Here is a 14,982-nt window from a genome sequence, read left to right as displayed (position 1 = left end):
AATACATATATAGAAATTGAATGATGAACTCTCTCTTACACATTTGCAGTAGGAAAAATATCGAGTCACACAAATAGTTGCAATGGACAGACACTTCTTTCATGGATCCACCATTAGGAAGGAGGGGGGGGTCCTGGAGTCCTGAAAGCCTATAAGACAACAAAGAAAATCAATACATGTATAGAAACTGAATGATCACCTACCTGTTAGACAGTAGCAAACAGATAGACAGCGAGCCGTACACATTGACAGATGGATGGACCGTTGATGGACAGATGCACCATCAGGGAGGGAATGGGTAATGGCATCCTCTAAACCTGTAAGACAAAAAAATAAATAAATACATGTATAGAAACTGAATGATCACCTACCTGTTAGACAGGTGCAGACAGACAGACAGCGAGCCGTACACAGTGGCAGATGGATGGAACCTTGATGGACAGATACACCATCAGAGAGGGAAGGGGTAATGGCATCCTCTAAACCTGTAAGACAACAAAGAAAATCAACACATGTATAGAAACTGAATGATCACCTACCTGTTAGTCAGTAGCAAACAGATCGACAGCGAGCCGTACACAGTTGCAGATGGATGGACCCTTGATGGACAGATGCACCATTAGGGAGGGAAAGGGGTAATGGCATCCTCTAAACCTGGAAGAGAACAAAGAAAATCAATACCTGTATAGAAACTGAATGATCACCTACCTGTTAGTCAGTAGCAAACAGATAGACAGCGAGCCGTACACAGTTGCAGATGGATGGACCCTTGATGGACACATGCACCATCAGGGAGTGAAGGGGTATTGGCATCCTCAGAACCTAAAAGATAACAAAGAAAATTAATACAGGGTTTGAAACTGAAAGATCACTTACCTTTTACACAGTTGCAGAACAATAGACAGTGAGCCAGACACAGCTGCAGATGGACAGATTGATGGTGGCTGAATCTACGGTCAGGGAGGGAGGGGCTCTGAAGGTCCTAAACCTGTAAGACAAAAAAAAAAAAAAAACGTCAATACATTTATAGAAACTGAATGATCACCTACCTGTTAGACAGTAGCAAACAGATAGACAGCGAGCCGTACACAGTGGCAGATGGATGAAACCTTGATGGACAGATGCACCATCAGGGAGGGAAGGGGTAATGGCATCCTCTAAACCTGTAAGACAAGAGAAAAAAATAAATGCATGTATAGAAACTGAATGATCACCTACCTGTTAGACAGGGGCAGGCACACAGACAGACAGCGAGCCGTACACAGTGGCAGATGGATGGAACCTTGATGGACAGATGCACCATCAGGGAGGGAAGGGGTAATGGCATCCTCTAAACCTGTAAGACAACAAAGAAAATCAATACATGTATAGAAACTGAATGATCACCTACCTATTAGACAGTAGTAAACAGATAGACAGCGAGCCATACACAGTGGCAGATGGATGGACCCTTGATGGACAGATGCACCATCAGGGAGGGAATGGGTAATGGCATCCTCTAAACCTGTAAGACAAGAAAAAAAATAAATACATGTATAGAATCTGAATGATCACCTACCTGTTAGACAGGGGCAGAGAGACAGACAGCGAGCCGTACACAGTGGCAGATGGATGGAACCTTGATGGACAGATGCACCATCAGGGAGGGAAGGGGTAATGGCATCCTCTAAACCTGTAAGACAAGAGAAAAAAATAAATGCATGTATAGAAACTGAATGATCACCTACCTGTTAGACAGGGGCAGGCAGACAGACAGACAGCGAGCCGTACACAGTGGCAGATGGATGGAACCTTGATGGACAGATGCACCATCAGGGAGGGAAGGGGTAATGGCATCCTCTAAACCTGTAAGACAACAAAGAAAATCAATACATGTATAGAAACTGAATGATCACCTACCTATTAGACAGTAGTAAACAGATAGACAGCGAGCCATACACAGTGGCAGATGGATGGAACCTTGATGGACAGATGCACCATGAGGGAGGGAAGGGGTAATGGCATCCTCTAAACCTGTAAGACAACAAAGAAAATCAATACATGTATTGAAACTGAATGATCACCTACCTGTTACACAGTAGCAAACAGATAGACAGCGAGCCATACACAGTGGCAGATGGATGGAACCTTGATGGACAGATGCACCATCAGGAAGGGAAAGGGTAATGGCATCCTCTAAACCTGTAAGACAACAAAGAAAATCAATACATGTATAGAAACTGAATGATCACCTACATGTTAGACAGCAGCAAACAGATTGACAGCGAGCCGTACAAAGTGGTAGATGGATTAAACCTTGATGGGCAGATGCACCATCAGGGAGGGAAGGGGTAATGGCATCCTCGGAACCTGAAAGATAACAAAGAAAATTAATACAGGGTTTGAAACTGAAAGATCACTTACCTTTTACACAGTTGCAGAACAATACACAGTGAGGCATGGGGAATGGGGGGGTCCTGGAGTCCAGAAAGCCTGTAAAACAACAAAGAAAGTCAATACATGTTTAGAAACTGAATGATCACCTACCTGTTAGACAGGGGCAGGCAGACAGACAGCGAGCCGTACACAGTGGCAGATGGATGGAACCTTGATGGACAGATGCACCATCAGGGAGGGAAGGGGTAATGGCATCCTCTAAACCTGTAAGACAACAAAGAAAATCAATACATGTTTAGAAACTGAATGATCACCTACCTATTAGACAGTAGTAAACAGATAGACAGCGAGCCATACACAGTGGCAGATGGATGGAACCTTGATGGAATGATGCACCATGAGGGAGGGAAGGGGTAATGGCATCCTCTAAACCTGTAAGACAACAAAGAAAATCAATACATGTACTGAAACTGAATGATCACCTACCTGTTACACAGTAGCAAACAGATAGACAGCGAGCCATACACAGTGGCAGATGGATGGAACCTTGATGGACAGATGCACCATCAGGAAGGGAAAGGGTAATGGCATCCTCTAAACCTGTAAGACAACAAAGAAAATCAATACATGTATAGAAACTGAATGATCACCTACATGTTAGACAGCAGCAAACAGATTGACAGCGAGCCGTACAAAGTGGTAGATGGATTAAACCTTGATGGGCAGATGCACCATCAGGGAGGGAAGGGGTAATGGCATCCTCGGAACCTGAAAGATAACAAAGAAAATTAATACAGGGTTTGAAACTGAAAGATCACTTACCTTTTACACAGTTGCAGAACAATACACAGTGAGGCATGGGGAATGGGGGGGTCCTGGAGTCCAGAAAGCCTGTAAAACAACAAAGAAAGTCAATACATGTTTAGAAACTGAATGATCACCTACCTGTTAGACAGGGGCAGACAGACAGACAGCGAGCCGTACACAGTGGCAGATGGATGGAACCTTGATGGACAGATGCACCATCAGGGAGGGAAGGGGTAATGGCATCCTCTAAACCTGTAAGACAAGAGAAAAAAATAAATGAATGTATAGAAACTGAATGATCACCTACCTGTTAGACAGGGGCAGGCAGACAGACAGCGAGCCGTACACAGTGGCAGATGGATGGAACCTTGATGGACAGATGCACCATCAGGGAGGGAAGGGGTAATGGCATCTTCTAAACCTGTAAGACAACAAAGAAAATCAATACATGTTTAGAAACTGAATGATCACCTACCTATTAGACAGTAGTAAACAGATAGACAGCGAGCCATACACAGTGGCAGATGGATGGAACCTTGATGGAATGATGCACCATGAGGGAGGGAAGGGGTAATGGCATCCTCTAAACCTGTAAGACAACAAAGAAAATCAATACATGTACTGAAACTGAATGATCACCTACCTGTTACACAGTAGCAAACAGATAGACAGCGAGCCATACACAGTGGCAGATAGATGGAACCTTGATGGACAGATGCACCATCAGGAAGGGAAGGGGTAATGGCATCCTCGGAACCTGAAAGACAACAAAGACAGTCAATACAGGTTTTAAATCTGAAAGATCACTTACCTTTTACACAGTTGCAGAACAATACACAGTGAGCCAGACACAGCTGCAGGCGGACAGATTGATGGAGGCTGGATTCACGGTCAGCGAGGGAGGGGCTCAGAAGGTCCTAAACCTGTAAGACAAAAAAAGTCAATACATATATAGAAATTGAATGATGAACTCTCTCTTACACATTTGCAGTAGGAAAAATATCGAGTCACACAAATAGTTGCAATGGACAGACACTTCTTTCATGGATCCACCATTAGGAAGGAGGGGGGGGTCCTGGAGTCCTGAAAGCCTATAAGACAACAAAGAAAATCAATACATGTATAGAAACTGAATGATCACCTACCTGTTAGACAGTAGAAAACAGATAGACAGCGAGCCGTACACATTGACAGATGGATGGACCGTTGATGGACAGATGCACCATCAGGGAGGGAATGGGTAATGGCATCCTCTAAACCTGTAAGACAACAAAAAAAATAAATACATGTATAGAAACTGAATGATCACCTACCTGTTAGACAGGTGCAGACAGACAGACAGCGAGCCGTACACAGTGGCAGATGGATGGAACCTTGATGGACAGATACACCATCAGAGAGGGAAGGGGTAATGGCATCCTCTAAACCTGTAAGACAACAAAGAAAATCAACACATGTATAGAAACTGAATGATCACCTATCTGTTAGTCAGTAGCAAACAGATCGACAGCGAGCCGTACACAGTGACAGATGGATGGACCCTTGATTGACAGATGCACCATTAGGGAGGGAAAGGGGTAATGGCATCCTCTAAACCTGGAAGAGAACAAAGAAAATCAATACCTGTATAGAAACTGAATGATCACCTACCTGTTAGTCAGTAGCAAACAGATAGACAGCGAGCCGTACACAGTTGCAGATGGATGGACCCTTGATGGACACATGCACCATCAGGGAGTGAAGGGGTATTGGCATCCTCAGAACCTAAAAGATAACAAAGAAAATTAATACAGGGTTTGAAACTGAAAGATCACTTACCTTTTACACAGTTGCAGAACAATAGACAGTGAGCCAGACACAGCTGCAGATGGACAGATTGATGGTGGCTGAATCTACGGTCAGGGAGGGAGGGGCTCTGAAGGTCCTAAACCTGTAAGACAAAAAAAAAAAAAAAACGTCAATACATTTATAGAAACTGAATGATCACCTACCTGTTAGACAGTAGCAAACAGATAGACAGCGAGCCGTACACAGTGGCAGATGGATGAAACCTTGATGGACAGATGCACCATCAGGGAGGGAAGGGGTAATGGCATCCTCTAAACCTATAAGAGAACAAAGAAAATCAATACATGTATAGAAACTGAATGATAAACTAACTCTAACACATTTGCAGTAAGAAAGATCGAGTCACACAAATAGTTGCAACGGACATACACTTGTTTGATGGATCCACCATTAGGAAGGAGGGGGGGGGTCCTGGAGTCCTGAAAGTCTGTAAGATAACAAAGAAAGTCAATACATGTATAGAAACTGAATGATCACCTACCTGTTAGACAGTAGAAAACAGATAGACAACGAGCCGTATATAGTGACAGATGGATGGACCCTTGACGGACAGATGCACCGTCAGGGAGGGAAGGGGTAATGGCATCCTCTAAACCTGTAAGACAACAAAGAAAATCAATACATGTAAAGAAACTGAATGATCACCTACCTGTTAGACAGTAGAAAACAGATAGACAACGAGCCGTACACAGTGACAGATGGATGGACCCTTGACGGACAGATGTACCATCAGGGACGGAAGGGGTAATGGCATCCTCTAAACCTATAAGACAAGAAAGAAAATCAATACATGTATAGAAACTGAATGATCACCTACCTGTTAGACAGTAGAAAACAGATAGACAGCGAGCCGTACACAGTGACAGATGGATGGACCCTTGATTGACAGATGCACCATCAGGGAGGGAAGGGGGGGGGGGGTCCTGGAGTCCTGAAAGCCTGTAAGACAACAAAGAAAGTCAATACATGTATAGAAACTGAATGATCACCTACCAATTAGACAGTAGAAAACAGATAGACAACGAGCCGTACACAGTGACAGATGGATGGACCCTTGACGGACAGATGCACCATCAGGGAGGGAATGGGTAATGGCATCCTCTAAACCTGTAAGACAACAAAGAAAATCAATACATGTATAGAAACTGAATGATCACCTACCTGTTTGACAGGTGCAGACAGATAGACAGCGAGCCGTACACAGTGGCAGATGGATGGAACCTTGATGGACAGATGCACCATCAGGGAGGGAAGAGGTAACGACATCCTCTAAACCTGTAAAACGACAAAGAAAATCAATACATGTATAGAAACTGAATGATCACCTACCTGTTAGACAGTACCAAACAGATTGACAGCGAGCCGTACACAGTAACAGATGGATGGACCGTTGATGGACAGATGCACCATCAGAGAGGGAAGGGGTAATGGCATCCTCTACACCTGTAAGACAACAAAGAAAATCTATACATGTATAGAAACTGAATGATGAACTAACTCTTACACACTTGCAGTCAGAAAGATCGAGTCACACAAATAGTTGCAATGGACAGAGACTTGTTTAATGGATCTACCATTAGGAAGGAGGGGGGGGGGGTCCTGGAGTCCTGAAAGCCTGTACAACAACAAAGAAAGTCAATACAGGTATAGAAACTAAATGATCACCTACCTGTTAGACAGTAGCAAACAAACAGACAGCGAGCCCTACACAGTTGCAGATGGATGGACCCTTGATGGACAGATGCACCATCAGGAAGGGAAGGGGTATTGGCATCCTCAGAACCTGAAAGATAACTAAGACAATCAATACAGGTTTTAAAACTAAAAGATCTCTTACCTTTTACACAGTTGCAGAACAATAGACAGTGAGCCAGACACAGCTGCAGATGGACAGATTGATGGTGGCTGGATCTACGGTCAGAGAGGGAGGGGCTCAGAAGGTCCTAAACCTGTAAGATAAATAAAAAAGTCAATACATGTATAGAAACTGAATGATGAACTAACTCTTACACTTGCAATCAGATAGATATCGTGTCAAAAAATAGTTGCAATGGACAGACACTTGTTTGATAGATCCACCATTAGGAAGGAGGGGGGGGGTCCTGGAGTCTTGAAAGTCTGTAAGATAACAAAGTAAGTCAATACATATATAGAAAACGAATGATCATTTACCTGTTAGACAGTAGCAAACAAACAGACAGCGAGCCGTACACAGTGACAGATGGACGGACTCTTGATGGACAGATGCACCATCAGGGAGGGAAGGGGTAATGGCATCCTCTAAACCTGTAAGACAACAAAGACAGTCAATACAGGTTTTGAAACTGAATGATCATCTACCTGTTAGACAGTAGAAAACAGATAGACAGCGAGCCGTACACAGTGACAGATGGACGGACTCTTGATGGACAGATGCACCATCAGGGAGGGAAGGGGTAATGGCATCCTCTAAACCTGTAAGACAACAAAGAAAATCAACACATGTTTAAAAACTGAATGATCACCTACCTGTTAGACGGTAGCAAACTGTTATACAGTAGCAAACAGATAGACACCGAGCCAAACAAAGTGGCAGATGGATGGACCCTTGGTGCACGGATGCAACATCAGAGAGGGAAGGGCTAATTGCATCTTCGGAACTTGAAAGACAACAAAAACAGTCAATACAGGTTTTGAAACTGAAAGATCACTTACCTTTACACAGTTTCAGAACAATAGACAGTGAGCCAGACACAGCTGCAAATGGACAGATTGATAGTGGCTGGATCTACAGTCAGGGAGGGAGGGGCTCAGAAGGACCTGAACCTGTAAGACAAAAAAAACAAGTCAATACATGTATAGAAACTGAATGATGACCTAACTCTTACACACTTGCAGTCAGATAGATAGCGAGTCACACACACCATTGCAATGGACAGACCCTTGTTTGTTGGATCCACCATTAGGAAGGAGGAGGGTGGGGTCCTGGGGTCCTGAAAGCCTGTAAGACAACAAAGAAATAGAGAACTTGTAAGACAAAAAAAGAAAGTCAATACATGTTTAGAAACTGGTTGATTGTTTAAATGATCATTCACCTCTTATACACTGTCATACAAATACAGTTGCAGATGGAAAGAGGCTTGTTGGCCGGGTTTGAACAAGTTAAAGTTTATTGAGGTTCCTGCTGGAACAGCCTGACAAACGTGTGTTGCAGTAATCTAACCGTGAGTTTAAGTGTGTACTAGCTTTTCTGCATCTTGTAGAGATAAAGAATTTCTTAGTTTGCCAATGTAGAAAATCTGTTCTATGTATTTAGCTATATGTTGCTCAAATGATAGATCTGAATCAAATAAGACACCAAGATTTGTAGATGCTTAACCTGGAATAATGGAAAAAACAGCCAAGTCTAACATTTAGTATGAGTTTACTTCTAGTGTCTTTTGGACCCAAAAAGAGAACCTCTGTTTTGTTACTTTTAAGAAGAACAAAGTCATTTGGCATCCAGAGTACATCCTTCACACAGTCCTCAATTTTCTTTAATCTAGAGTTACCATCAGGTTTGGCTGATATATAGAGCTGTGTCATCTGAAAGTTAACATCATGTCTGCTTATAACTGCCCAGTGGTAACATCTATAATGTAAATAATATATGCCCTTAAATAGAGCATTGTGGAACTCCAAATCAGACTTCTCTGTAATTTAGAAATACTGACTGATAGGGTTCGTTTAGATATGATTTGAACCACAATAGGGCTGTTCCTGTGATTCCAACCATGTTCTCTAATCTTTCTAAGAGAATAGTGTTATCTATAGTGTCAAAGGCTAAACTGAGGGTGAGTAGGGCTACATAGCAAGAGGCAAGAAAGAGATCGTTTGTAATCTTCACTTGGGCTATCTGAATCCAGATTGGAATTTCTCATACATTTCATTTTTACTCAGGTATAAGCAGAGTTGTTGAGCCACAGCATTTTCTAATATCTTGGACAGAAATGTTAAGCTTGAGATGGGTCTATAATTGACAGTACACTAGGATCAAGATTTAGTTTCTTAATCAAAGGTTTTATAACAGCAAATTTAAGGGATTTGGGTACATGGTCTTAGGTAAGGGATGCATTTACTATTGTTAAAGGAGGTCTGATTATAATTGGGAGTAATTCTGACAGTATTTTAGAGGGAATCGGGTCGAGTGTACAGGTTGTAAAATTTATTGAGGAAATACTTTTTTGTTAGTTCTGGCTGTGGAAGTGTGTAGAAGACATCCAGCCTTTATTCTACAACTAATTTATATTCTAAATCAGCTACACCGGGTGACAGCCATGTTTAATTTAATAAGGAGTGTTGGATTTGTTGTCAAATATTTTCTATTTTATTATTAAAATAGTCCATAAAATATTACTGGTTAAGGTAGTAGGGATCTGGGGTTGAGAATTTGCCCAACATACCTGACTTGGGTTGTATATTTAACAGTCTAAATTTAAATTTATTTGTGGAAGTTACTTGTACTGGTAAGATTTGATACATATGGTTCCTTTTTTTCCCCCTAAGATTGTTAAAACCAATTTTCTGTTCTCTATATATGCTCGATACTGCAGGGTTTGTTTGAAATGTGAGCAAGTGATACTAATATTACTTTTTTAATACAAGAAAAAGAGAAGAAAGGGCAGAACAAATGGTTTGAATGCAGTAAATTATCACTTACCTGACAGATCTCAGGCAGCACAGGTGTAGCCTTTCTCGGTGGTAGAGGACAGAACGTCAAACCTGCCCTTAGGGCCCTATATTTAATAGGGTCTTACAATAAAATCTCCAACAATGAGAACACCGTCTGCAGTAGCTGCCCTCTCTGCTGGAGCATGCAGAGCCATAGACAAAGTCGATAAAGGCCCAGTTGCTTCAGGGTTGAACAATATCTCTCTCGGTAAATCGCTCAAAGAAAAAAAATAAAAATAAACATCAGCTCCCACCTTAGGCCTTCCACTTCCTTTTTGTTTTTCTTTTTTCTGGCCCAGGGAGAAAGGGAATTGCGCAATATGCAGAGGTGGTCAGAGTTAGGGGACCTGTCAATAATAGGTGCCTTCCTCAAACTTTTCCACATCTGTTGAAGAAAAAATGAAGAAAAACTTGTTAACTTGTTTACTGTGAATGCAGTGTCTTGTCTGCTAATGTTACTGAACATGTATACATTACTCTGTATTTAAATTAATTATTAAATTATTATTAAAAATTAATTAGAACATTTTTGTGTAGGATGTAAGCTAATTACAAATAATGCTAATGATAGTGGGTACGATACACACTCAGCACCAGATGCTTCATCATCCCGTATGCTGCACTAAGGTGGTGGTATGGGGGCCCCAAAATGAAAATCTGCTCAGAGCGCAATAAAGTCCTGGGCTGGCCCTGGTCACGCAGATGCTTCCAGGGCCTCTCCATGGCCACCATATTCCTCGAAAGTAAACACAGAAGTTAGTTAGTAAAGCAAACTAATGTAAAGTAAGACACACAGCAGACAGCACAAGATCATAGTTTTATCAAGGATAAAACTATGATAAACAAGCCAAAGCTAATATTACAGAATATAAAAGAAATGACTTGGAGGTAGTCACATGAGATTGACAAGCAGTGTGGCTGGTTGGGAGAAGTTGTCCCATTAACTTAAATCCTAACTAATCTGAATATTTATCCTTTTCAGCTATTTGTCTGTTATGTATTTCATTATCAAACTTTCTACTGTTCGAAACCGTTCATCCATAAGAACGTCTTCATCTTTAAAAAATTTTAAGCCTTCATGAGGGAAGGGGCAGTTGCTACCGAACCAGGTGATGCTAGCCCGAAATGGGACAGAATGCTAATTTGGAAAACATCCTTGACGAAGTGAGTAGAATGAGAAGATGGGAAGACTCCACTCAACAACTGGTGAATGGCCACGAGCTGCATGGCAAGTGCATAGATAATCTGTAGAGCTGTGTGGAAGATCTGGAAAATAGGAGCCACCACAATAAAGTCAGATTGTTTGGGCTTAAAAGAGGGCATTGAAGGGGAGAACTTGATTGTATGCATTGAAAAGATACTGTCAGAAGGCCTGCACATGCACATTAACAACAAATTTAAAAATTGAAAGAGCACACTGCTCTCCCGGATCTCATCAGCATGAAGACCATCTTCAGAGATTCATCCTGATAAAGTTTCTGCATTCAACCGCAAGAGATAATGTCTTAAAAAGCAACCCTAAAGCATCAGCAGTTACTGATGGGGAATAAACTATAAAACATCCACTAGCACAAGGGAACTGAGAGGTAGTAGACGTCTCAGACATTCCACTGACCCAAGTTAAGTTCTCTCCTTTTTGTTCTTCCTTTTTTCTCTTTGTTGTTAGTTTTGTGGACATGAATTTAACAAGAAGAGAATCCTCAGCTGGCTGCTGGAGACATTTTTCTGTTCATGTTCTCTCCTCTGCTGTGGAGAAAAGATTTTTGTTGGCCTGTTTGGCTATGTTGGTTAATTTTAGAATTACATGTATCCTAATAATGTTCAGTGGTACAAAAGCAGTAGCCTATATTTTGAAAGTAGGAAGGTCAGATGGCATGGGACAATTGCTATGCAATCTTTTATTTCAGTTTTGTTATCTTATAATATGAATGGCAAATAGTGCTTATGTTAAGGTAGTTTCCTGGAATATTAATGGCTCTTATGGAGTTCTTATTTTGGTCCATAGGAGGTTGAACTTTTCTTTGCTGAAAGAGTATAAGGATAGTAATGGTAGATTTATTTATAAAGAAGCCAGTATAAATGGGGGGGGGGGGGGGGGTAAATAACACTATGTAATATCTATTACTGTCATGGAGTTTATATATTGGTTAATGCCCAAGGACAAATGATTTTGGCAGGACTTTAATCAGGTCTTAGATGGGATATTAGATCAAAGTAAATAATCAGGTACCTCAACGCTAAAGGACAGAGCTGCCATTCACATGCAGATGGAGGACAATGACCTGCCCAATAATTGACTTTATTTTGATCTCAGAGTCTAACCAATACTATCACTGGTAGCACTATCAACGCTATTTCCGTGTCAGACCATGCATCTGTTGAGCTTTGTGTGAATATACATTCAGACAGGTTTAGAAGAGGTAGATGGAGAATGAACACATCTCTACTACAGGAGGAGTTATTTTCTTAAGAACTTGCAGAGCACCTATCCTCATTTTAATTTGGGTAGCACAGACAGCATAGCAATGGTTTGGGAGGCATCTAAAGTGTACATTGGGGTAAAAGGATTGCACAGACTTCGGAATGGGAAAAATAGCTCAAATAGAGTATTAAAACATTGGCAGCAGAACTAAATAGCATGGGAAAAAAGTTGGCCAGATATTACTCTAAAAGCATATTTAAAAACATTTGTGATCATCATTCAGCAATCATTTTTATGAGTCAGAAGAAAAACTGACAGACTTTTGACCAGACAGTTAAAAGAACAATGCTCTGTCCACATCATTCCAGCAATAAGAGCAGGGGGTTCTCTTATAACATCTTCCAAGGGTATTAATGGGGTCTTTAAAGAATTCTATGAGAACCTGTATAGATCATCTGGTGCTTTACTAGAGCTATTAGCCCCAGATTTTTTTCTCAAACATAAATCTTCCAAAGTTATCTTCTGATCAAGCATCTATTCTTGATGCACCAATAACCTAAGAAGAGGTTAAAACAGGGGCATGAAAACAGAGAAATCACCAGGAACGAATGGGTTTCCGGTGGAGTACTATAAAGAATATATAGATATAATTACTCCAATACTGACAAATGTGTTTCAGGAGCCTTTTTAAAGAGGCTCACTTCCACCATCTCTTAAAAAACACTCCTCACTCTGATACCTTAGAAAGGAAGAGATCATATGGATCCGGCTTCAGACCAATCAGCCTCATCATTGTATATAGTAAGATACTGGCTAAGGTTCAGACTGGAAACCATCTTACCACACATTATACATTCAGACCAAGTAAGCTTTAAAAAGGGTAGGTCTTCCACTGATAATTTGAGAAGGCTCATGCACTTAATGTGGTTAAATGCCTCCTAGTCAATGTGAAATGCCAGTGGCCACTGTATCGCTTGATGCTCAGAGGGCCTTCGATATGGTCGAGTGGGACTTCTTACACTCGGCCCTGTTGAGGTTTGGTTTTGGTTCTGGTTTTGCTAAAAGGATAAAAATTATATTTGTCAAAACTGATGCTTTAGGATTGCTGTATGCCACTGCTCTTATTTACAATTGCACTGGAACCCCTAGCAGTGGCCTTAAGAGCGAACCCTGCCATCAAAGAAGTAAACCCAGTCACTATGCACTCTCTAGAGGCCTGGGCAAAGGTTCATAAATTGCACAGGATTTTCCACTACATGTTCAACAACATTATGCATCACACTGGTTCAACCCAGAGGTGAAGATTGGGAAGCAGAAAGTGTTTTGGAAATGGTGGCTAGACAAGGGTATACACACTAAATGATCTCTATACAGAGGAGACATTTATGTAATTTACTGAACTTGTTCAACAGTAAATGCTACACGAAAAAGGTGATTTCTGGAAATATTTACAAATTAGACATTGCATGATTATAAAGCCTTGGTCAGTAAGATCAGCCGATCCAATGGTTAACTATCTAGATAACCATTTTAATCATAAGGCATCAATATTTTATAAAATATCAATTAAGGAAAATAAAGTAAAAAAATTTATACAATATAAAATTCTGCACTGGTATTATTGGACACATTGTAGGCTCTTTAAAATAGGACTAACAAATAGTAGTTTATGTTGGAAGTGTAAAAAAGAAATGTGAACCTTTTTTCATTTCATATGGGAATGACACATGGTTAAACCATTTTGGCACAGTATGTTTGTATTTTTGGACACATGGGCGAGAGTAGCCCTGCCAGTCTCTCCCCACTTATGTCTCTTGGGAGATAAAACAGAAACCTCAAATCTAACAAAAGGCGTATATTCAGTTTTGATGGTGGGGATAACCTCAGCCATCAGAGTTATGGGCATGTAGAGTTAAAGGGCCTGTAGAACTGGGGATTTGGGATTATTTCAAGGATCATCTAATTTCTAACTAACAGCATGATTATAAGACTAAAACTAAGATGTTTGTATACCTTATTATTTCACTTTATAATTATTATTGAAGGATGGGTGTTTGTACAATGTGTATCAGTATGTATATCTGTACCAAATGAGTTTTTGTTTACTGTGTTAAACTACAAAAAAAAAAAAAAGAAATGACTAGGAGTAGCAAGTAGATAGGCAAGTAAAGACCAGGATAGACAGAAAGAGCCTTGAGGATGGACGGATGGAAAAGAGCATTGTAGAGGGACAGACAGGAAAGCAACCCACAGAATCTTACTAAACTCAGTTAACATGGCTGCGTAAATCTAACCTCCCATACCCAATCTCACCACTTTCACGGGTGGTACCATTTCCACACATTTCTAAGACAAAGATGTTGCATTTGAAAGAACAAAGATCATACAAGATAACACTCATTACAGTATAACACTTCACCGAAGTGTATCGGGTTGTCTTACTAATGAGCCAAAAACAAAAAAAACACAAACACAGACCAGGCCACAGACAGACAGGCTAAGTCTGAGCTGCTTTGAGGTGTCACCCAGGTTTCACCGCATTGAGACTGTGTCTGTGCCCCAAATTAAACCCAAACACAGAACATTTAAATCAGCTTGTTTTATTAATTTACTTAGTGTTAAATTCTCACATTCAAATGATAACAGCACCATCTCAGACCTAAAGCATGGTCTACTTAAAATTAGATCATTAACCATGAAAGCAGTCACTGTAAATGAAATTCAGTGATCAGAAATTAGATGTCTGAAACCTGTATTAGACCTGATCAATATACAGCACTAAATGAAGCCACCCCCACAGGTTATAAATATGTACATAGCACTAGATTATCAGGCAGAGG

This window comes from Salminus brasiliensis, chromosome 21 (genome assembly GCF_030463535.1).
Source record: "Salminus brasiliensis chromosome 21, fSalBra1.hap2, whole genome shotgun sequence".
Taxonomy (NCBI): domain Eukaryota; kingdom Metazoa; phylum Chordata; class Actinopteri; order Characiformes; family Bryconidae; genus Salminus; species Salminus brasiliensis.
The sequence above is the reverse complement of the archived record's forward strand: the minus strand, read 5'-3'. Positions refer to the sequence as shown.